This window comes from Dermacentor silvarum, chromosome 5 (genome assembly GCF_013339745.2).
Source record: "Dermacentor silvarum isolate Dsil-2018 chromosome 5, BIME_Dsil_1.4, whole genome shotgun sequence".
NCBI lineage: Eukaryota > Metazoa > Arthropoda > Arachnida > Ixodida > Ixodidae > Dermacentor > Dermacentor silvarum.
Window position 1 is genome coordinate 154,235,889 of NC_051158.1, and position 24,135 is coordinate 154,260,023.

At 44.3% G+C, this 24,135-nt stretch overlaps 1 protein-coding gene and 1 long non-coding RNA gene across 4 annotated transcripts in view; one reads left to right on the forward strand and one right to left on the reverse strand.

Annotated features, from left to right (window-relative positions):
* LOC125946073 (uncharacterized) overlaps positions 1–4,032 on the reverse strand; it is a 17,119-nt gene extending 13,087 nt beyond the window's left edge. Inside the window, exons 1-2 of one of the 2 annotated variants that reach the window (XR_007467386.1) lie at positions 3,937–4,007; positions 336–410 (exon numbers count right to left, since the gene is read on the reverse strand). This is a non-coding gene — a long non-coding RNA (uncharacterized LOC125946073). Of the gene's footprint in view, positions 1–335; positions 411–3,936 lie in introns of both variants that reach the window. The other variant, XR_007467385.1, reaches the window with a different exon arrangement.
* LOC119453808 (uncharacterized) overlaps positions 1–24,135 on the forward strand; it is a 117,416-nt gene that overhangs the window by 19,073 nt on the left and 74,208 nt on the right. The gene's annotated exons all lie outside the window — the stretch shown is intronic.

Genomic DNA, 24,135 nt, shown 5'->3' on the forward strand with positions numbered 1-24,135 from the left:
AAAAAAATTCATAGGTATTTAAAGACTTTCAAGGGTACCTCCAGCAATAGAAGGAGAGGTGGAACCATTCTATTGTGTCCTAATGGGGAGTACCATATTTTCTGGTCTATAAGTCGCATCTTTTATAAGACTCAACCCCTCAAACCGGCAGCTTTTCCAGAAAAAAACTTTTGCATGCACTTCGACTTGCCACTTTATCCTGAAGCTGTCACCTCTAGCTTCCTGGTCAGCCCAGTTGGCAGAGCGACTGCTCTGTAAATGTAACCATGCTCCAAGTTTGCCTTCCCCTTTCACATAAGCATGAGCATAAAAAAACAAAAAACACTAGCAATTACCCGACAGCTCCGTGGTGTCCACAGCCAACTCGCATTCCGCCTTCTTGGCCCTCCTCTTTGCCTTGTCATAAGTGCCTTTGAACAATGTAAAAATATTCAAAACAGATTATAATAGACACTAGAACGACAAGCAACCTGTTAAGCTGTGCAGGCTACATTCAACGGACAAATGTCACGAATAAGATATTTGTGACCTCTGTGAATGCCCAAAGCAAACTGCGCAGACATTGTGAACAAGCTGGCACAGCTTTGATGACGTCAAAGTATCAGTGGTACAAGTTAACATAACTCAGGAACTGTAGAATGCCACTAAAGAATTAGTTTGTCATTGTTTTTATATTCTTTGCAAGTATTCAGTTGCACCCACCGCCACCAACAGTCAATGTTATGACATATGGGAGACAGTCAAGCACCTGCAAATCTCAATAAACAATGAATCATTTATTATTACAAACCCCTTTCAATACAGAAACGCAGATTGCATTTGGTATAACTTGGGATGGCAACATTCAAACTGGCCAAAAGGTGCAAGCCTCTTGATGCACAGCTTTTAAAGTTAGATGTTTAACAAACTATGCAACCTTCTAAGGCAGGTTTACAACTGCAAGATATCAGCCATAAAATGGCAAGAGTGCGGTTAATATTCAAGCTATTGCTAATTTTACAGATGTAGGCATTGCAAGCTAGGCGGGGAAAAATTATGCATAATAATAAACAGCGAAGGCTTGATTACTTTCCTGTATGTGCAACAATGGTGCATGTCAATAATAATTGCGACATTTTCAACAGCTATACCAGAGTGCATCATACACAAACTTTAAAGAAAAAAAGGGGGGGGGGAGGCAAACGAACTGTGTTGGTCCTGACCACCGTGGTCTTAAAGGGACACTAAAGAGAAAAGTACTTCTGCATCAGTAAATTACTGTTAAGTCTACACAAACAAAACAAAGTGCATGTTCTTTGGAGTTTGGTTGAAAAAGTGCTAGTATTCATGATGCACGTCATCCAAGTAGCAAAGCAATGAGCCAACTTTTTATTTGTTCTAATTGTCAAGATGTTAATTTGGGAGATCAGCATCATAAGTGACACCAAAACAAACCGTTTCCAGTGAGGAAAACATTGTGTGCTTATTTTTTCCGGTAATGAACCCCCCCACCCCATGAAATTTGAAAAAGATCATGTGCATGGAATTGCAGGGCCCTGAAACTGTCTTAGTGGGTAGGCAAGCTGGCCCTGTCATTGACAATAACATAAATATTCTTTACACAATGCACCAACAGCTCCCCAACAGCTCCTCGGAACTGGTTTTGGCACGTAAAACCCCAGAAAGGACAGTTAACTTTCCCCGCTGAGACTGTTGGATGGCACAGCAACCTTTTGCACACGAGTGCATTGACGCATGGCAGTTTTCATACTTGCAGGCTTCTCTCCACGAGAAAAAAAAAACATGATGTGGACCTTGCTAGACGCATGTCACTCTAATATATCATACAACTTCCTGATCAGCACCCTAACAGATAGATGACTAAATTAAAAGCGTTAGCTATAACTAATTAGGTGCCAAGGGCTAATAAATTACTGGCCATTTCTCAACTGGACTCTGAATAACATGCACTTCGTTTTATTTGTGTAAAATTATCTGTGTATTTTTAAAGCTTGTTACATAACAGCTGGGACACTATACCATCAGGGTTTTTTTGTTACAGAGGGTAGTGGTCACAGGTACAAGGATTAGGTACAACACAATGTCATTCCTACTTATCCAATGTTAGCTGTTGCAATAATACGAGAAAAAAGAACCGTATTAATGCGACACAATATTAGGTCAAAACAAAAGGAAAGCGTGGTACAGTAATTGGTACATTAGCATATGAGCACTTGATACAGCCATGAGACAGTGAAAGGGCTGCAACAATGCATTGCAGTTACCTGCCCTCATAAACTCATAATCTTGAACTTAAACTGTTTGAATGAGATGACAATACTACTCTTTTGATTTACTTGGTATATACGAGTTCAAGGTACAAGTTCAACAGTCAGTTAAGACAGCTGAGCATAAGGTTAGCCGTGATATGTACGTCAAACTTCTACAGGGTGCTGAATAATTTCGCTGCACCTGTTCGAAAAAAGGTTTTGCACTCATCACTGCACTGTTCTTGCTCAAATTTTGCAGAACGATTACATTTTGGGGTCGCCTTCGTTGAGTATGACACTTACCACAGTTAATTGCCTGGTGCTTTTAGAAAAAAAAAAGTGAGAATCTGCCTTCACTTGTGGGGATGTGACCTGCTGCAACGAGAGCACTAGCATAAACTTGTGTCGCTGCCTGCTGTAGAAAGCAGCTGGTCAGGGAGGTTTGCCACATGTTCCAGGAGCAGGCAACATGCGGCAAACCTCCCTGACCAGCTACTTAATGAAACTTAACACCCATGAATTTTGTATATGTAATGAAATTTCAGTCTCACGAAGAACAAAAATCGTCTGTGTGGAAACGCGACTGTCACGAATAAGCAATTGGTGCAAAAGTTAGGTGCAGAACTATTACTACTGACGTAAACCACCTCATGACTTGCCGAGAAGCGTGTTGACTGCTGCACATTATCTCATAATTTCTGCCTAAGGAAGCTGGCATGACATCAGAATCGCCGCGCGTATAAGGAGCCATTCTGCGCCTAGTCTCCGCGTCTAGTACGGGGCACGCTGCAATTGAGAAGTTTTTTTCTATGCACCGAATCTGTTTTAGAGGTTTGCTAAAGATCCACGTGTGCCACAAGCGCTCCGCTATTTACATGCGCCGTTTGATTCATGTGGTCGATCCACTGCATAAGGCTGGAGCTTTCTGTGCAAGCATGCGAAATCGGCGGTTTCATTAGAGCATGTATCCTTTTGCACGAGGTACAATTAAGCTCGTCTCCCATGGAGAGCAAAGCTAGCGGAAGGCGGTGAAAGTTTAGGCTAAGTTGTGAACAACACGTGGCTGAAGCGAAGTGTTACATGATCTCATATTGTGGCACTAACACGCACCACTCGTACTGGACGAACAGGGAGCCATTAGACCACGCCGAGCACTAAAGAAGTCTCTTAGATTATTTTTCAGGTGCTTTAATGTTCGCATAGAATCCACATGGCTTTGTTTGGCACCACCGCAGCAGTGACGTCGGAATTTCTCGCGAAAACGGCTAATTTATTTCCTGGCCGGCACGGTTGCGTGTAGACTCCGCTGCCCTAAACGATGCAGGAGATGAAGTGCTTGTGGCCGGGTAACACGCGCATAGATCCCCGACAGACCTCATTCAAGACCTATAGTGTAGCTATATCGCGCAAGTCGTGCATGAAATCTACGCCCAGCTTCTTTCTGTGCATCAAAAAAAGCGGTCTAGTCAATGCCATTCCGGAGTATATAACATGCGCGCATGATTGAACTCATCTCGAGCGCACGTAGTACGCGACCGATCGGCCTAGCCACACGTGCGCTCGCTGCATATTTGGCACGCGCCATTAACTACGCAAATACTCGCACACGACGTTGACCCGTAGATGAGAATGCACATAAGGTACAATCACGACAAGAAAACTCTCGTATTAAAAAATGCATACTCACGCACACGTTGACTTCAGTCTCCTCGGTTACCACGTTGCGCACAAGGCAAGGCTGTCGTCGATGGCGATGGCGCAAATTCCAGGACGAAAGGAGAGAGAGGAAATCGAGGAACCGACGTTTTTGAGTCACCTCTCGAATCGCCAGTGCAAAAGTACATTATTATTTAATTAATTACGGCGGATGATACGCAATAAAAACAAGCATACCGGGAAGCGCGTTCAAGTCGCGTGGGTCGCACCAGAATCATTGAATGACAAAAACGAAAAAAAATGTATACTAATGTTTGTATTAATTCGATCCGCAATCCGGCTTTCCGTGGCTGTAGAGTGTACTAGTGGCTGCTTCGCTACGGTTTGCAGGTGGTGTAGGTGAATCGAACGTAGCTTTGACACGTTCTATTCACCTGTATTAACAGCTCATTCGTTTCAGCGGTGCAGCAATGGCGCCTTTGAACACCCTATGAGAAATCCGCCGTTCGTTTCAAAATATACAGGAAAGGTGCAGGGCTGGTTCGCGATTTTGCTGCGCCCTTTCTACTGTCGGTGCCGACTTTGTGCAGTCGTGCAGGTACAGTGTCCTAGAATGTACACATACCTTATATTCTAATAGACTGTGGTACAGGTGCGAAGCAGCAGCGCAGCAGACGACACAGCACACATGCACAAGCGCCGTTAAAACCCAGCTTACGGCTATCTGCCGTGTCTAGGCAAGCGCGGGTATATTAACGTCTCCGAAGCCGATTACACCAGCAGCTCAAGACCTATTTAACGCAAGCCGTGCACATTGGTCGGACAAAACACACACCTGCACCGGGTCAGCACTTCGGCATTTGTTTCGTGTGCCGCGCTTTTCGTGAATCGGTGCGCGAACTGGTTCACAGTGGTGCAGGCGAATCGAACGGGCCTTTAAAAAATCCGTTCGCTTCATGGAAGAACGGAAAAAAAATGTCGCAGTTTCGCCCGAAAGGCGAAGCATCGATGGCGATAGCGAATTAGCAGAGAGCTATTCGGAGTAGGGATAGTAGCTTTATCGGCTGCATAAAGTTGGACACATTCACTACTAACTGAATTAACAAGCGTGGTGTCAGCGCGCACAAGCACACATGAATAAATCACACTCGATGACCGCAGACAACCACTGTCAAAACGCTGGCAGCAAGCGCAGCTGCCGCAGCGAGCGAGCGAAGGTTCGTGCGGTTTATCGCTTCAAAGGAAAACTGAGCGGCCGAATGCACAGCATACAAAGGTCAGAGCCGTTTGGAGGTCGCTTGCAAGATACGGTGCGCGAGACAACACCGGCAGCCCGTACCGGCGCAAACATAATAAAGAACCAAGCGCAGATTACATGAACGCATTTGTTGGCAGAGGAGAAGCCGCCTCCCCCCCCCCCCCTCCCTTCCGCGCTTCCTTCCCGCTTTGCTACTTTCGCGTGGAAGATTGCGTCGCCAGTTCCCCTTGCGCCCGGTTGCAAGATTTTATCGCCCTTGGACTTTATACGGAACCTCACGCCGACGACGGCAGAAATCTGCTTGAAGTGTCCATATAATTGCTATCGCAATAAAAACTTCCTTCATGGAGGAAGAAATTTTCTTCCTTCAGGAAAAAATTTTCTTCCTCCAGGAAAAAATTTTCTTCCTCCATGGTTCGATTCAATTCGGCTCATGCGTTGGCAGGTCGGCTGCTCCTTGCTGTGACTGACTGCCCCACTGCACTGCTGCTGTCCACGCTTTCGCCTCGCCGTCGTCTTGCGTTTTTCGGCACGGGCTACAGCATTGCGGTTTCGGCATCTGACTCATCCCTCTCGCTCATCATGCCCTCCAAGTGGAGGAAATGTCGAGTCGTAAGAAAGGAATACAACAAGATAATGAATGAGCTAGGACTCGCGCAGCTTGTTGGCCTTCCTTGTCCAACGACGAAGCTGCAAGCTTCACCTCTGCCGACAGTTCTCGTGTAGAGCGACTTTCGCCTCCGAAGCCGGGAACCAGCAGACAATCGTGAAGTTCAATTTCCATGGATGACGGTGGTGAGCCTCCGTTCAAACGGTTGAACGAGCGTTCGAGAAGTGAAGCCTTTGTTGACGACGTCTGTAGACAAGAAGCTCCTTTTGTAGAATGCCAATCAGATAGTGCGGGTACGTCCTCATGTGAGCTCAGCGACTGATAGCAGCTCAAGTGACAAAGGAGGTCCCCAAGGTAGCGATTCAAGTGATGAGTCTGATGACTTTCTCGCTTCAGACAGCTTCACTGGGCCAGATGAGGGAATAGCCTTCACTTGTAGTCTAACGCTCTCTCATGTACTTTCCGAACAACTGTCTGCAAGTGAAGAGCTTGCTGTAATTGCTTCCAAACATAATATGATGCATGCATGCATTAACGATGTCCTCGATTTCTGCCGGCGAAGAGGCATCTCTGACCTTCCAAAAGATGCTAGGACAGTTTTGAAAACTGAGCGCAAAGCTCAGGTGGAGCAAAATGGTTCATTTGTGCACTTTGGCCTTGCAGAAGGAATTCGTCAAGTGTTGCAGCCGGGGCAAGTAGTTCCAAGTGAACTGAAGCTACAAGGCAACATTGACGGAGTCCCTCTTTACAAAAGTAGCCAGCTTGCCTTTTGGTCCATTTTGTGCCGCATAAAAATGTGGAGGCATCACCGCCATTTCTTGTCAGTGTGTACTGTGGTGCAGGGAAGACGCTATGTCTGCAGGATTACCTAGAGCCATATGTGCAAGAAGTCTCCGACCTAACCTCTGAGGGGTTAAGCATAGGAGGTGCTCATGTTCGGGTGAGCATTGGAGCCATGGTTTGCGATGCTCCTGCAAGGAGCTACGTCAAATGTATTGTTGGCCACACTGGCTATTATGCGTGCGAGCGATGCAACCAAAAAGGGCAGCACATTGAAAACAGGGTGACATTTCCCAAAGTTCATGCAGCAGCACGATTGCATCATTTCGGTCTCAAGAGAACAAGCGCCACCCATTCTGGTGTTTTCCAGTGATAAGTGCCCTGTTTGTGCTAGCTTAATATATTCTCAAAACTGACTCAAATGTATTCTCAATTCATTTCTGTAATTGGCATGCTTTAAATAGAGCTGCTTTGTTTTAGAACAGATCCCATTCTGTGCAATCCCATTCTGTACGAATTAAATCGTTGGAATGCATACAGTCTAGTGCTGCAAGGTATGTCCTGGGGCGGTACAATCGGTTTGATAGTGCAACGGAATGAAAAAGAAATCTAGGATGGACTCCTCTAAGCAAACGCCGCAAAAATCTTCGCCTCAAGCTTTTTTTACGCTATATATAATAATCAAACTGAATCAAGGCCTCGTCATATCTGCGTCCTCCATATTACTTATCCACCCGAAGAGACCATGTGGTCAAGGTTCGGGAGTATGCCCCCACGACTAACCTTTTTAAGTTTTCTTTCTTTCCGAGGACCATATCGGAGTGGAATTTGTTACCGGCTGAGGCTGTGAGCCAAAACTCTGTCGATTTGTTTTATTCTGTATTATGCCCCTCGCAATAATGCCAATGGCGCTGCGAGTTTTGTTTGAATAAAAGAAAAAAAAATAACCAGCATAAAATCCAGGAGGACAGAAGCAAAACAAGTGACAGAACAAGAGTTAGACTTGGAGATATTAGTTTATCTTCACAATGCCCAACATGGCATTTTTTACACACAAGAGTTCGGTAGCTCAAAATGCTGATGTAAGGGTGGGAAAGTTTGCGAAATTCACGCTAGTGTCTTCGAAACACTGAACCATAGCTTAAATTGCAGGTAGCTCAGATAGTCAATTTATAGTTAATTACTAAGTTATAAAAACTTTTTTTCAGTTGGGGGGAGGATACAAATGTACTTTCTAGGTGACAAAGGTTAAGTTGTTTTTTAATCTTTTCTTTATTATTTGTTTGTTTTTTGTTTTGTTTTAGCAAAATGGGTTTTAGGCTTTCTGGGGTTATTCAAAAGATATATCGCAACTAAATGTTTTGTATGTGAGTGATCCCTGCAGCCACATCTCACATTAACAAGGTTCATAGGTTATTCTAAATGTCTGCGTTCTTTATCAGTGAGAAAAACAGATGTCATGCTTGCATGTCAGGAGCTGTGTTTCTTAATTAGTACATTTCCAGAAGCTCACTTTCAAGAGTTGTACATGCCTTTCCCATCTCATGCACATCATAAAAACTGGAGGTATAGCTGCATTCACAACAATGAAAGAATAAATGGCCACCTGTGTACCCATGGGCAGCAAAAGCAACGTTCACGGATTCTATCATTGATGCACTGATCAATGAACGTAAACCCTGCCACATGTAAAAGGGCTCTGCAAATTATTTCTGTGGCATGTGAACCCTGTGACATATTTTGTCATGTAGCCACCCTTGAATTGGTTTGCAATATGGCTACAGAAGCCATCAAGCTTGCTGTGTGCTGAAAACCGTCGATTCACATTGGGCCCCTTCTCTACTTTCTTGTGCAAAAATGCACAAATATTAGATATTTCGTTGTTTATTCTTCTCTGTTGTGATCACCTTGACGTGCATATTGCTGCCCATCTCATTTTTTTTTCACAGTCACTGTGCCACCACATCAGTGGCACTACTGAAATGCCCATCAGCTTCCCGGCAACAAATTCCTTGCTGACACCTCTATTCATTTGAGTGAATGCAGCACTCTTTCAAGACATTAATAACAACGTGATTAATGCTTCAAAAATGAGCTGCAGTGAGGTGCAGCAATGTAGTTCTGCCTAGATTGCAACATATTTGGGGCTAAGCCTGACAGTGACTACATAATAGAGCAGGTTGGTCATCATTCAGCACCTTGCCTATCTAAGCCTCACATCTTAATGGCAGCAGCCCTTGCTGCTTCCACACATGTGGAAAGCTAGCGTGAACACAGTATACAAATCTGCATCTATGCATGCAGCATGCACATTGTCACTGGAGCAGCCTTTTGGTGTGCATTAGCACAATGGAAGCACCACATTAATCCACACTCAATTTTACATTATCTCAAGCTGTGCCATGGAAGATGAGAGATGGCACAATTACTGTATCTGTGATGCGTCATGGCATGTCCTTATAGTTGTCATGCACATGTCATCTTCGACATGATGCCCCTTATGAATGAAGCAACAGCTTAACCACTGCCTTTCAGTATATGTAGCATAGGGACACTAAAGAGCGAAACTAAGTTATCTTAGACTGACTTAGGTTGACTTTTACTGCAGAATATAAAGGCCAAATGTTTTTTTTCTTTTTTAATGTCGTATTGGTGCATCAATGTGGTAGTATGAAAGATTTCAGTGTGTTCCCTCATATTCAGGATGTGTTAAGACAGGGGAAGTACTTAAAAGTTCCTAAGGTTATTTTTTCGCTTCTTTAGAATGAAGTCATTCTTGACCAGATAAACAAGTAGACCCGAGTAGGTCTTGTCAAAATTGAAGACATCACAGTGAGCCTGGTGCTATAGAACTTCACCGCAGCACTACCACTCGTCTTCCAATTTTGTTTCTTCTCGGACTTGCCAAGCTGCCTCTTTTGTTAACAGGGTCCGTTTTGCTATTGCAGTGCATAATTTACGAATACAGCCTAACTTGGTAGTCCCCTTTAGCACACCTATAATGTAAAGTGTAAAATTGCTGTTACAGTTGAGCCTTATCTGAGGTGAGTACATGGTTATGAAAACAGACACCAGAAACATGAGAATTTTCCTGTGTGCATTGGCATGGGAGATAATGACGATTTGGTTAGAGTGAATGCAATAGGCACCTAATTGGGCTTGCATTTCTTAGGTCTAGTTACAATCACTACCACAAAGTGTATATTAATTGCAAACACCTACTGCACTTCCTTCAAGCAACTGGTACCAGGATTCTCACACATAACTTCTACACTGTAAACAGTTTAGAATGTATACATAAGTAGGAACAGCTAATGGTTTGGTGTGGTAATAAACATATGATGAAACAGCACTGAAGACAAACACAAAAGAAGAAACAGATAATGCAGTGACTATAAATAAAGTTTATTTGAAATGTGTGTGCCATTTCATCAGGTTACCACACGAACTTTCCAGTTGTCATTAGTTTTGCAGATTTTAAGCTGTTTGCAGTGCTAAAGATGAACACCACACAAAGAAACAACAAGCTTTTTAATAAACTGTAGTTCACATAAAAGGGCATTTAGAAGCCTAGTTGGTGCATATGAAACATGATTTAAGAACCTCCCCCCCCCCAAAAAAAAGCAGACATGGCACGAAAGAAAGAGTAGACAAGGGACAAGCGTTTTGAGGGTTCAGAGTTGTGACTACATATGTGTCAGCTGGCGCAACATTCAGGAAAGAGGCCTTGTGACATATAATTGCCATGGAAGTTTACATTGCCTTTCTGTATGGATAACACTGAAAATACTACTCGATCCTACCAGCAGTGGCCACAATATAATGAATGTGGGCAAAATGCAAAATAATGCTTGTGTATAATGCACTTTGGCTGCATGTTGGACTCCCAGGAGGTCAAAATGAATCCATTTTCTTCCACCACACCATTTATCACAGCTACATGCATACACGCCTGTTGCTTAGGGACATCAAACCCCATGAATGAAATCTTTTTATGCACAGCATTTGGTCACTCGTATGAGCTGTTATTATTGTGCACAGTGTAATGGATGACTGTGGCATTTTTTTAATGATGAATTCAAAAGTCTGTGATGACACGTGAGTATGTGTATGTTTCGTGTTATATGATTTGTTGCCATAGAAACTTCTAACATGTTTTAATCCAGGCACATTAGCCTCAACCTCACTTCACCAATGCTGCTATATAGTCGCCTAAGACAGGGGGCGGCCTATACTGCAAGCTCACCCTCCGCTAAGTACAAAATAACTTACTAGTCACGGCTAGGTTGCGTGTGCCGCCGCCCGATTTAAAGGGTGCAGCCTTATCCACCCATCCATCCACACTTTTGTGAGCTTGTCTCGGAAGTCCCCGATCGCGGGATCGAATCCCGGCCACGGCGGCCCATTTCGATGGGGGCGAAATGCGAAAACACCAGTGCACGTTAAAGAACCCCAGGTTGTCCAAATTTCCGGAGTCCCCCACTACGGCGTGCTTCATAATCAGATCGTGGTTTTGGCACGTAAAACCCCACAATTTAATTGTTTTCTTCGGAAGTCCCCCAGAAATGCTAGCACTTCAGCGGCATTTCTCCCAATAACCACAGATTAATCGGGGTGAAAAGGCATGGAATTACAAACGGTAACCGCGCATTAATAAGCAACTTAAAAAAAAAGAAAAGGAAAAAAAAGGTAAAGAGGAGGGGATTCGAACACGCGTCTTGCCGAGAATGGCGATAAGATATCCGCACCCCACGCACACGACCACTTAGACGAAGCAGCCAGTGGTGCATTTTATGTAGTAATATATATATATATTTTTTTCATCAGTTTTTGGGTTTACAGATTCAGTCACGCTTAAACGTCTCTTTAAGGTCCGATTTGATAAGAAAGACATTGCATCGCATGCCGTCGACAGCAATGATCGAGTCGAGTGCCTTTTCTGCCGACGGCGCCAAGAAAAGCACCAAATTTGCTATTCCATCGGCTGTCGTGCGAAAGCTTGGAAGCATAGCATTCTAGCGAACATTGCAAGGTCGCACTGTTTTTTGTTTGCTTCTGCCCAAAGTGACGCGAAACAAATTTTGAGTGCTCATGTACACGCTTCAAGCACTCGGCAACCGCCCATACATGGAGCCACTTGCGATTACTGTACTACGTAATCCTCTGACTGTAATGCAAGCATACGTTCCTCGTAATTAATTTTTATCATAAGGTCATTCACAAACCATTGCCTAATTATCACGTGTGAAGCACGCTTAAGCGGCAGGCGCCAGTATATACCCGTGCCCTGCTGTGAACAACCCGCGGTCTGTCACAGCAAATCGATCAGCCCGTGCCCCGTGACAGATAAGCATATCAGCGAAGCTGTTATTAAATCTCAACGAAAGTAGTATCGTCAAGCGAACTAATTAATTAACCAACGTGGTATGAGCTCTGTTGAAGGGGTCACAGCTTGCACACGTATTTCTGGTTCCTGCGCAGTGTGCCTGTGATCAGTGCATTAGTCTTTCAAACATGCTATTTAACCTTAGCAAGTCGTACCAGAAAGTATTAAAAATTGATAAGGCGTAAAATGGCTTATTACGGACCAATGTAGCCCAAAGATAGCCAACTTGGTAACTCATGTTGGCAAGTCCACATGAAAGTTGGTCCAATAATTCCCGCCTTGTTGAATGGACGAGCTAATATTGTTTACTGAATGTGTAATGCGGGCCAGCGTTGGATCTCTATCAGAATGGTACAGCCTATATTCGCGCCACACTGTTAATCTTAGGCCATCATTCGGCCAGGAATTAGAATGGCCCAGCCCATATTGGAACCACGCTGTTAACCTTAGGCCATCACTCGGCCAGGAAGTGCCAATACGTATCGAACGTTGGTCCGAGCTGACGTGCCGCCTGGGCACGCACGCACCTTATCACCGTGTCAGTGCATCAACATGGCGACTACGAGCACTTCAATCCAATCCATCTTATTGAAAACTTTCACGTGACGTTACGGACCTAGCTTATCTTCGTGTCGGTGCACGAATGTGGCGGCTACAATGACGTCCGTGCAAGCCATCTATTGCCGATGAACTCCAGCAAACGAAAGCACAACTTTTAAAAAATTCCTCCACACACCATGATTCGAAGCCACAGTACCACGTTTTTCACGAGAGAACCCGGACAGGCGAGAACAAAGGTAGCTCGGATGCGTTCTGTAGTACACTCTAGACACTGGCGTCCCACACGACACATACGGTGAAATAATACATTACAGGAGTCCAGACGTTTCGTCATTAATGCACAGGACAGGGACCACATTTTGTCCAGGCACTTACAAAATATGATTAAATTACCGTCTTGCGCACTCATGCCCACAAAACGTGGCACAGTGGGCCCAGCTCAATATAACATATTTCATTCAGCATTACTGACGTATTTACAGTCGTAGCACTTTGAGTAACATTTTTCTCTCCCAGAGCACTTATTCTCTTTCGCTATTTTGTTCTTGCTTTGTTGAGTGTGAAGTTTGTAAGAATATTTACCTCGTTAATATGTCTCACGACTTGCTGTACCCCAAAGTGCTGTATTTACCACCTGCGATGCTCCTTCATTTGTGAAAATTGTGTTCTGCTTTATGTTCCCCCTATGTAATGCCCCTGTGGGCCCTTAGGGTATCTAAATAAATTAATAAATAAATAAATATCCAGTAATTTTACCGGGTATGGCCGTCACACTGCGGCAGCGCCACACTACGGTAAACAAGTGAACATAGCCTCCAAGATATACATTCGCTTCTACAAAGCGGAGTTTGCAAAAAAAAATCGCTGCATATTCACCAAGTGAATGATGATGAGTGGGCGAAGCACTGGGGGATCATTCGGGTGTAAATAAAAAGGAATAAATTTTCAATATTAAATTTGGGGTACAAAAATTCTAGTTTTGGTGGCCTTGAAAAAAAATATATATATTGAAAAGTCAATTAGGGAAGTACATGAAATGTAGAGCGAGCACACAAGAAACACACCTGTTATTTTGTACACCAATGTCATGGCAAATCATTGTGAAAAGCTGATTTGGAAAGTCGATATAAAGCTTGACTGGCCCACATTTTTGATATACTGAAACAACGTATGTTTAACACATGAACTTGCTTTAAATAAGGTATGATCCAGGAGCATCAAGATTAATTTTCGCTCCTCAACAAGGTTCCTTGAGCAAGAAAAATTTTTTCCCACCTAAATCATTTTTTTTTCAAATGTAAATAGAGTTCTCTGAGCTAAAAATGCTGTGTAGCAGATTTTCCAATTATAATTCTGTTTTTTTTATGTTTGTAGTGCGAAGGCACTGCATAGCCTGTTATAAAATATGTTGCTTGAAAATGTTTTTTTCTACTGCAAGACAAAAACCTAAATATGCCACATTTATTACTGTTTAGGTGCAAAGTGACGTATCAATGGGGGTCTTATAAAAACAAACCACTGTTCAATGAGGTACTCTACTGGCCACATGCGGATGAAGTTAATATACATTGCCAATTTCTAAATTATTTGTACTTGGTGGGATAATGGAAGATCAGGGCTTGTAGCACATGAGTACATAAATGAGCAAATAATGTTTATTAAATCAGCCATACTCTGGTTACTGAATGAAGCTTCAAATGTGTGAGTTCACATTTTTAAACACAGGCCATCATGCATCAGCCAGTCATGCATAAATAAATGTTAAACATCATGCTTAATATTCTAACAACAAATAATTGTATCAAACAGTATAAAAGTATTAAACAGCATATATTAGTTGATTCAAAATAGAATAAAGTGTATACATTTGAGCTGCAAAATTGTAATTTATGCAGGAAATCACCTTTAGCTTTCATAAAAGCGAGAATAATTTTCACGGTTAACCACAAGGAAGAGAGACTCTATTGTCCGAGCATCTTGACCATAAGTGCAGGAGATGACTGTGCTGGAATCCTACTTCCTGCATTAGCGAAATAACAACAGAATCATGAGAGTTGACTACATTTCATTACGATCCTATACACTGCGGGGAATTTGATAAGGCATCAAGCTTCTGAAAACATCACCCCTAATTATTGTGACCGAATACAAGGCACAGCTTAATTGGGCAAAATTTCCAGTTTTCAAATTTAGAAACCGCGATCACTAAGTCATCGTGAATACAAAATGGCATAGAAGCAAAAATGAATATACAGTAGCCTTTTCACTATGGAAAAATAAGAACATAAAATGTAAAGACACTACCAAAGACATCTCTCAGCAATGGGCATTTCTCCGGGAGCATGGATGTGACCGCAATATAAAACTCACAATATAAAATCTGCAATGTAGTTGTGCATTACACTTCAGAAGCACTGCAGCAGACGACTTCATGGGAGAAGACACAATAAGACTCCTGTGCTCAAGGCATGAGAATTGTTTTGAATGCAACACTTATACACTCCGAGACGAAGAGCACTATTGTGCAGAGAGAGTGCACAACAGACGAAAATGACGAAACCCCCAACTGCATTCTCACCTGCCCTGCATTACAGTAGCAAAGCAGTACTTTATTTATTTATTTATTTATTTATTGATACCTCAAATGCCCCTGGTATGGGTATTACATGAGGGGTGGGTTACATTTGTACGAGTTCTTCCATGAATGACTTGAAGTGGCACGGGTCGGAGTGGTGCGCAGCGTCGGTGGGCAGATGATTCCAGTCATTCGCTGTTCGAATGAAAAATGAGTTGAGGTGTGCAGTAGTGCGCGCAGGTGGTGGGTTACAGCTTTAGAGTGACTGTTGCGGAGCGAAAGGCGATGAGCAGGTACGATAATCTAGTGAGCAAGAGACGAATGCATCTAGCCCAACAATGTCCAACTCTCCACTGCAGTCTATAAGGCCTTTTCTGTATACGTAGTTATATTTACTTATTTTTGTATATTTCTTTACTGACTGAGTAAGAATCAGTGTTTCAGCACATTTCCCTGTAAAATATAGAACGTCTTGCCAACTATTTTTTGCCCTTGTTAGCTCGGCAATACGCTGACAAGTACTATTCCCTTATTTATACTTACAATCCTTCCTGATGCTCCGAATTTCTACTTCATGCTCTGAACAGTGATGTATGTCCTTCTACTCAGTTTATGTGGGCTTCTCACAATTTACGTGTTCCTTCATATTGTAGCTGCTCAGCTAGAGCCTAAAATTTCCTGCTGTCTCCTAAAAGCACCATCTTTATTGGACAAAATATCCTACGTTTCCCACTCACTGTGGGGGAGTTTACTTAAGTGCTGACTTATTTACTAGACCGCAGTGCCACAACAATTGCTCATCCGGTGCTGTCACTACATGCATGAATCACAATGGCTGCAAATTGGCTCCCCGCCCCACCCTCTCTGATTCAAGGTCACTCTAGCTCCTAAATGTACATTTTGCCACCTGGAGAATATCCAAAAGCATTGCATCCACGTGAAAAGTGCTCCTGTTAATCTTTTTTTTCTCTTCTCTTGTAACGACTGTGTTAAATCAAGCATGCTTGCGAATTTCATGAGCAGCTCAGTAAACGAAATAGGCACATGGTTTGCTGAAAAGAGGTTTTTAACTACCATAAGAAGCCATGGTTTCTTGCAATTTCTTGAATTCCCTTGCAGGCTTGATAGCAATCAAGCACATTTTGATTTTGATACTGTTTTGAAAACAATAACAGCCGAAATTTTGAGGTTGTGATAATTATGTGATAATTAAAGGTACAGGTGTTTGACGCAATGAGCAAATAAGAAGCGCATTGCCAAGGGTAAACAAATAGTCTTTTCCCGCAAATAAATTGGTAGGAGGAGGGTAACTTAAAATGAGCACTGAATGCCCAATACAGATTATGATGCTGAAATGCCCCAATCTGTGAATATCCTTGCACAAAAGAAAAACTTCATTATGAAAAGCAATGATGAAATTGCAAGTATATTCTTCATAGTCGTCATATCTGCAATGTGCACTGTGCCATCGGCAATATCTAAAAACTGCACACACACAACTGCACAAAATATCAACCTAAGGCTATCAAAGGAGCCTCACAGTATTAACTGGAAACTTGTTTCAGAATATTCGACTACACGCCTATATCTACTTACAATGTTGTCTTGTCTGAAGGCAAACATAAGTGGCTTGCCCCTGATGGGTTTCTGATGAAGAGCACAAAGGCTGCGAATTGTGAGGCAGTCATCTGGATGCCCTGCAAGAAATGACATTTTAAGTTCCACATAAACAAATGTTACCATAACGAGAGACAAGATCACTGGCAATAAAGCTGATTTTGCTTGGTATGAGAAAAATCAAAGTATGGACTCGGTACAGCTTACTGAGAAAAAAAAGCCTCTTACCACAGATGTTGCAGTGAAAGTTCATTGCATTGAAATTTCCACACACATATACGCTTGTCTGCTCACACACTGTTGCCAGTGCTGTGCCAGCAGTATTTCTATTGTTTAATCTTTCTTTTAGTGCTCTCTAAGTTTATTACCAGCTATGAAAGCGGCTAAGTTGAATGTAATGAATAGTCTTAGTGCCACATTGCAAATATATACTCGATCACACTAGTGACTTGTGCTACTATGTTGACTACAAATAGTGTGAATGAAGCAAATTTGATTAATTATTGTGTTTCCTTGTCATTTCTGGCCAAACAGCACCAGAGAGTGATACAATTCAGTGGCAACTCAGTGGTAAATGCAATAAATGCAATAAATGCATTAGAATGTCGTAACTCCTTGCAGGTCTCACATCCATTATTTAAAGCTTGTTCACAACATTGAAAAGTGTTGTTCACCACATTGAAAAGTGAAAAGTGTCAACAAGTCACTTTACTCAAGTCCTGCCCTTTCGAGGAGCGAAGTCTTACACACACACGCATACCTGCACCACATGACTCGCTTTCAACAATTTACACACACAAACGCTTTTTTTTTACACTTTGACACTCCTACTGAGAAAGCATAAAAAAATTTATTGGACTCACTGCAGCCTTCTCAATTAAACCTACAGCTCAATCAAACACATTCTCGAGTCCGAGGGCATGCCTTATAAATTCCATTTTTACGAATTATAATTGGGCTATAGGGGACAATTTTCGAAGGGCATGCGAACCACCCCAGAGAGACCTAAATCTTAGCACTTCATATCTTCATTAAAAGCTGCTTAAACCAATTGCTATATGCGGAATATCGCAAATAACCAGCTATTCACAATTTAAGCAGTTGTCTCCTTGAATTCGGGAGTGTTACGTGTCAAAACGACAATTTGATTAAGGGGCACGGGATAGCGGGTGACTCTGGATTATCCTGACCCCTAGAGGTTTTTCAACGTGCCCCCAATGCACGAGACACGGGCGTTTTTGCATTTGTAGGCAAAACATTTTTTGTGCGGGCGAAAAGGGCGGCAGCATTTCGCCCGCCGCCGCCTCATAAGCAGTGGCCTATTTCAAGGAAATGTGGGCTAACCTAAGGTACACGTTTCACGATCGAAATTAGTGTAATCGTGAAACACACTATCCGGATTTCTGATTCATGTATTTATGCTGTTGATGAAACGTTTATTTCACAATAACAATGAAGGTAGTGGATTCATCAGGGTATAGGAGGGGAAAATGAGGAAACTTACACCTTCCACTGGTCTTCCGGCGCCTCTATATAAACCAGGGTGGCTTCCAGGGTTGCTCGACACCAAACTCGGTTTTCAGGGCGGGGACAGGCACTGCACCAATTTTGAAGATGTTTATTGCGTGTAAAACTACCGACTTTATTCAATACACACACACACACACACAAGCACGCGCACTCGCAAAGCGCTCACAAAACACGTACGCGCGCGCGCGCACGAACACACGCAAAGTACTCAGAAAACACGCACGAACGCACGCACGCGCGCACAAGCAAAACGCTCGTAAAGCAGCAACGCGCGCGCGCGCACGCACACATGCAAAGCACTCGCACAACAGGCACGCGCGCACATACAAAGCGCTCACAAAACACGCACGAACGACCGCACGCGCAAGCACATAGAGACCCGCATACAAGCACGCGCGCACACGCAAAACAGCAACGGGCGCGCGCACACATACAAAACACTCAAAAAACATGCACGAACGCACGTACACAGCGCTCAGATAAACGCACGGACGCACGCACGCACACGTAAAGCGCTTACAAAACACGTACGCGTGCGCCAACACACACGCACAAACGGAGAGAGAAAGATAGCCCAAAACACGCTGAAGAAGGCGTCCGGCAATCAGCAGCAGCAGCAGTACGCGGGCGCGCGAGGGAGAGCCAATACTGTGCCGGTACTTTGGAAAGCCGAAGCCAGTCGTCACTTCTTTTTCTACGCGACACAAAACAAACGACCGTGTTATAAGCCGCGCTGAACTCGCAAGAACACCACATTTCCAATAGTTCAAGCGCTCAGAAACAAAGCGGGATTATGCAGGCGCACCACGCCCGACGTGGCCACAGAAACGTCATGCGAGCGAAAGCGTGCGAGAGTGAGCTTACACCCGCAGCTTAATCTCAGGAAGGCCGCCGGAAGCGCACGCTCTTCGTTCCCACGTGACGAACGGGGAGGGGGCGACGGAGGTAGGGGAGTGGGGTTCTGCTTACGAGCTGCTGCTCACAGAGCTATCTTGAAAGCGATCTGCGACGCGGCTGAAGTGTGCGCCCGCAGGATCCTCATTTTCAAAGCGATCTGCGATGGGTCAAAGTGCTTTCGCAGAGTGCCGGTATATCTTCGTATGCGCTGCGCTTTCGACGTTTAGTTCGCGTTGAAGCAAGAGCCCGCGCGAAGGTTAATTTGATCGCTGCCGCTGGTGCACCTTATCACTCCAGCACTTTGACGAGCTCCCACGGTCATCGAGCGAGATGGGTTCATGTTTACCTGTGCACGCGTGACGCCGCGCTTGTTTATTTAGTTAATAAGCTAATATTTACAACTTTATACGGCCGATAAAACTACTATCCTTATTTCGTACAGCTGTCTACTAATTTGCTATCGCAATCGATGCTTCGACTTTCGGGCGAAACTGCGGCTTTTTTTTTTACCACTCCACTATACGCCGTGTTTTTTCAAGGTCATCACACAACGAGCCACTTAAGGCTTTCGCCTTATCACTAAAAAAGTGGGCTCCAATCCACGCTTTGATGGTGGTTGGCCAGCGAAGCTGTGGTATCACCTGGTCCGATACACCAATGTGACATAGCCATAATTGGGTCCGGCCGAGCTTAAGCTCGCTGACCGCCGCAACCAGCCTTCACGACCAACTATTTCTTGCGGACTTCATCGGCCTAGCGCTGAAGCATGCCGTAAGCGACGCCCAGGACTGAGGGCGTCGATGCATTTGTTTTAAATCGCAGAATAACTTGATTTCTCTCTCTCTCTCTCTCGACGCCATTGTGCCTAATAACGTTCCTGTTCCCGACATCGCTCATTGTGTTCACGCTCCTTTTCGAGAGTTCTAACATCGCGTGGCCTTTCCATAGCGCTATTAACAAAAATGAAATCAGTTGCTAAGCGGCTTCTCCGTATGAAAGTGTAGTGACGTCACTCCCTGCTTCGTTTGCTACAGTTGCCGCTTCCCGCCAACTGCAGCTTATGCAACCGCAATTTTTACCAGGATATTCTTGCGGCGAACGCTAGGCGCAAAGGCGAGCTTTCTGGTTCTTTCTTTTTCTTTCCTCCGCATGGCCGGCGCCGTTGCTGCGGCGGTGATGATGATGATGATTTATTGGCATCTCCTTTGAAACGGGGCGGCGACAAATAGCCACCTAGCCTGCTTGATTAATTCAGGTATACTATACATGTTCTTTATATAGCATTTTCGCATACCTCTCATTAATGTTTTTCTTTTTTTTCCAAATTTACTTTTTACCGCTACCTATATTTTAAGAGATCAGGTCATATCAATCTTTTCCCTGCTTTTTTCCACCAGTACTCTAATCGTCTCTTGCTTATCTCAACGGCTGATCTGTTCATGTTTCCTCCCACTTTAAACCCAAGCGCCTCGGAAAGTTGTTCGTTGCCTGTGGTTCTCGCTGGGTGAATCCAGTGGCATTCCATTAGGATGTGCTCAGTGGCCTCTGGATCTTTACTACAGCATACGCATGCCTCATCTAGTTCCGAATATTTGCTCCGGTATGTTTCGGTCCTTAGGCAACCGGCTCGAGCCTCAAATAGCAAGGCACTGTCTTTTGTGTTATCATACAGACTTTTCCTTCTAATTTCTTCTCATTCTTATAAATCTGCATTGTCCTTTTTGTTTCCATTCTTTGCATTCAATTCACGGTCTCTATTTCTCTCACTTTCTTTCTGATGACTCCTAGTTGTCTATTTACAGTTTCGATTATGCCGTACTTGGTTTTCAACTTCCTTGACCTCTTCCTCTATTCTGTGTCCACGCATTTCTTGTAGAGATACTTGTGTACTTTAGCCGCCCATTTATTTTCATCCATGTTCCTGAGCCTTTCTTAAAAACTAATTTTGCTCTGCGCTTCTCTGACTTCAAAGAGGACCAACCCATGTCACCCTGCACGGCCTCATTTGAGGTATTACCGTGGGCGCCTAAAAGCCAACCGGCCTACTGATCTTTGGTTAACTTCCAACCCCGACAAGATATCCGATTTTAAGCATAGAATGTTATTTGCGAACGTTAGCGCTGGCACCATTACTGCTTTCCAGATTCCGCGCACCATCTCATACTTATTGTGGCCCCGCAGTTCTCTGTGTTTCATTATTGCTGCATTCCGCTTCCCCATTCTTTTCAGATTATCTTTGTCGTTGCTTAAGTAATGCTTTCCTTCATTTTTGTGTACGCCGAGGTACTTATATTGCTTCACTATGGGTAGTACTTGCTGTTGAATTGACACCACGAATTTACTCGTCCATTCATTAAAGATCATAATTTCTGATTTCTGTGTGCTAAACTTAAGGCCTAGATATGTCGCTGCGTTGCCACAGATATTCGCAAGTATCTGTAAATCTTTTTCTATTGACCGCTAGTAGCACAATGTCGTCTGCGTACCTCAGTCCAGGAATCTTCTGTCTATTGCACATGTATGGATAAATCAAAACCTAATTCGCTTTCTTCCAGTCGTCTTTCTATACCCTTAACGTAAGGCGTGAACAATACAGCAGGCTTTCTTTAACTTTCTTTCTTCAAACCTTGGTGAATTCCCACCATTTCATTACATTTTCAACCTTCCCACACGACTTGAACGTAGTTGTAACTGGAGTAACTGGAGCGTAATACAGGTGAAAGTGAAGCCATCCTCACAGGAAAGGCAATATTCCAGTAGGGTAGATCGGCAGACATCTGCATTAGAGGAACAGGATTAAAACCTACCATCGTACAGACGACGACGAGGACACGGTAAATCACAGTTAGGTACGGAAAAAAAAAGGTTCCCGAAGAATTTTCGTAGAATCTCTTCAGGGAGTTATTTGAATGATGCGTAAGGATTTAGTAATAACGACGTGGCGCTGAATGCTCACACTCAACACAGCCGGTAGTCCTAGCACTGCTCAGCGGTTGCGGCCATCTTGACACAATTACGGTAAGTGCGACAGCACTGCGGCGACACGAACGGCTGCGGAAGGCGGCGCAAGGTGAACTGATGAGGCAAGCAAACTACTGCCGGTGGCGGCGTCAGGCGCGCCGATGACGTTCCGATCCGAAGCCACGGCTGCTACAACAGTTCTGGCTTACTGAAGGTGTGCGTAGTGACGTGTGCGTGATTGCACACGTCACGTGGTGACACAGACGCACTCGTGCCACTGCTCACGCGTTCATAGTCGTCTTGTTCCACAGCTGGTGAAAACATTGCTGCTGGCTGTATCTTGAATGCGATCGTCTTACGCGTAGGATTGACGGACGGACGGACGTTAGGACAGTTTGCTTGGGTAACCATAGAAGTGCTTACGCATTTAACATAACAGGCGAATTGAACAGACCAATTAAAGCATCTATGCCAAGCATGGTTCTACGTTTGAGACGAGCGCGCGCAATGCCGTCGCTTATTCGCTACTTCAGCGGAATTCACCGAAAGTGGACTGTATCATGCTGCCCGAAAGAATCTGGGTGGCAATGAGCCTGTCTTGGCAGCACTGCTGAGGCGGCGTTGCTAGCTGTGACATGCAGTATGTTTACTGCAAACCATTTTCCGGCAAATTTGCTTGAACGTCGCCGCAGTAGCCTATAGCGGTGGTCGTCCCGCCACTAGGACAAATACCATAATTGGGCTGCTGTTCTGACCCTTACTACAACGTGTGGTTGTCGAACATGGAGTGGAAAATGTATTTTTAAAGTGCGATAAGTAATATGAGGTCTTTCTGTTCCTTTTTTTTCCTTCTCGTGCTGAATATTCGAGCCGGCAGGGCCCTGCTCGAGCGCTTAGGGTATCTCCTACGACCCCAGTGCCTAACCGAGAAAGCCACCCCAATGCCCCGGGAGATACGGAATCGAATAATAGTTTCTCCAATACCAAAAAACATGAATCCTAAATATCATGAACCTAGAAGGCAGGAAAGGGCTAAGAATCTACAAAAGCGCTTCGGCTCGCATCCCCGAACGATCTACACGGACGTAGCTAAAATACAAATTAACAGATACTGCCTAGCGGCTGTAAGCCAACGATCGACCATTGCAGCCTCTACCAAAGCAAAATCAGCGAGTACGGCAGAGGCGGTAGCAATCACCCTAGCCATCAAGGATAAAGACCGGAGAGGAGAGTCAGCCTTGGTACTCACAGACTCCCAAGTAGCCTGCCGCCTCTATTTCATTGTAAACACCCCCGAGGCGGCCTTAAACATTTTGGGACATGGCTTCATACCATTGTGCGGTGCCCAGCACACACGGGACTGGAGGCAAACAAAAGGGCGGATCGGCTAGCTCGCGCATTTCACATCCGAGCGCCGACGAGTCCTATCGACGAACCTCTAACAAACTCACGTGACATCTTGGAAAACCAGCGACGTGACCGCCAAAAATTTTGTAATCCGCACCCGGACCTTACAGGGAAACAGACTCCTGACTGGCGCCGACTACAAACGAACACGTACACAAATCTATGCCGACAACGCCATATAAGCCCCACACAATACGTGGACATCTGTCCATGGTGTGGAGAGCGGCCCACTCTTGCCCAGATTACGTGGGAGTGCAATTAGCGGCCCCTAAATATAAATTCCCCCAAATTAGGGCAAATACCCAGAAACAGGCAGTGGGAGACGTGACTTACTAGCACGGAACGGGAGAGCCAACTGGCTCTCCTCGACCAAGCCCGGCGAGCCGCTAAGGCCAGTGGAGCCCTGGACTGAGGGCACCACCCACTCACCCTTCAATCCCCTTCATGGAATAAACGTTTACTACTACTACTTTCCTTCTCGTGTTCCTGTTTTCTTGTTATGACTGATTTCTCGTCAAAACCATGCCGTGATAAAGTTTTTTGTATATTGTTATCTCAAGCCATGTGTCTGCTCTGCACCTGAGTGAAACAGCGGCGTTTATAGATATGAAGCAGAGCGTGGCGTCATCAATGCGCGCCACCCCGCTG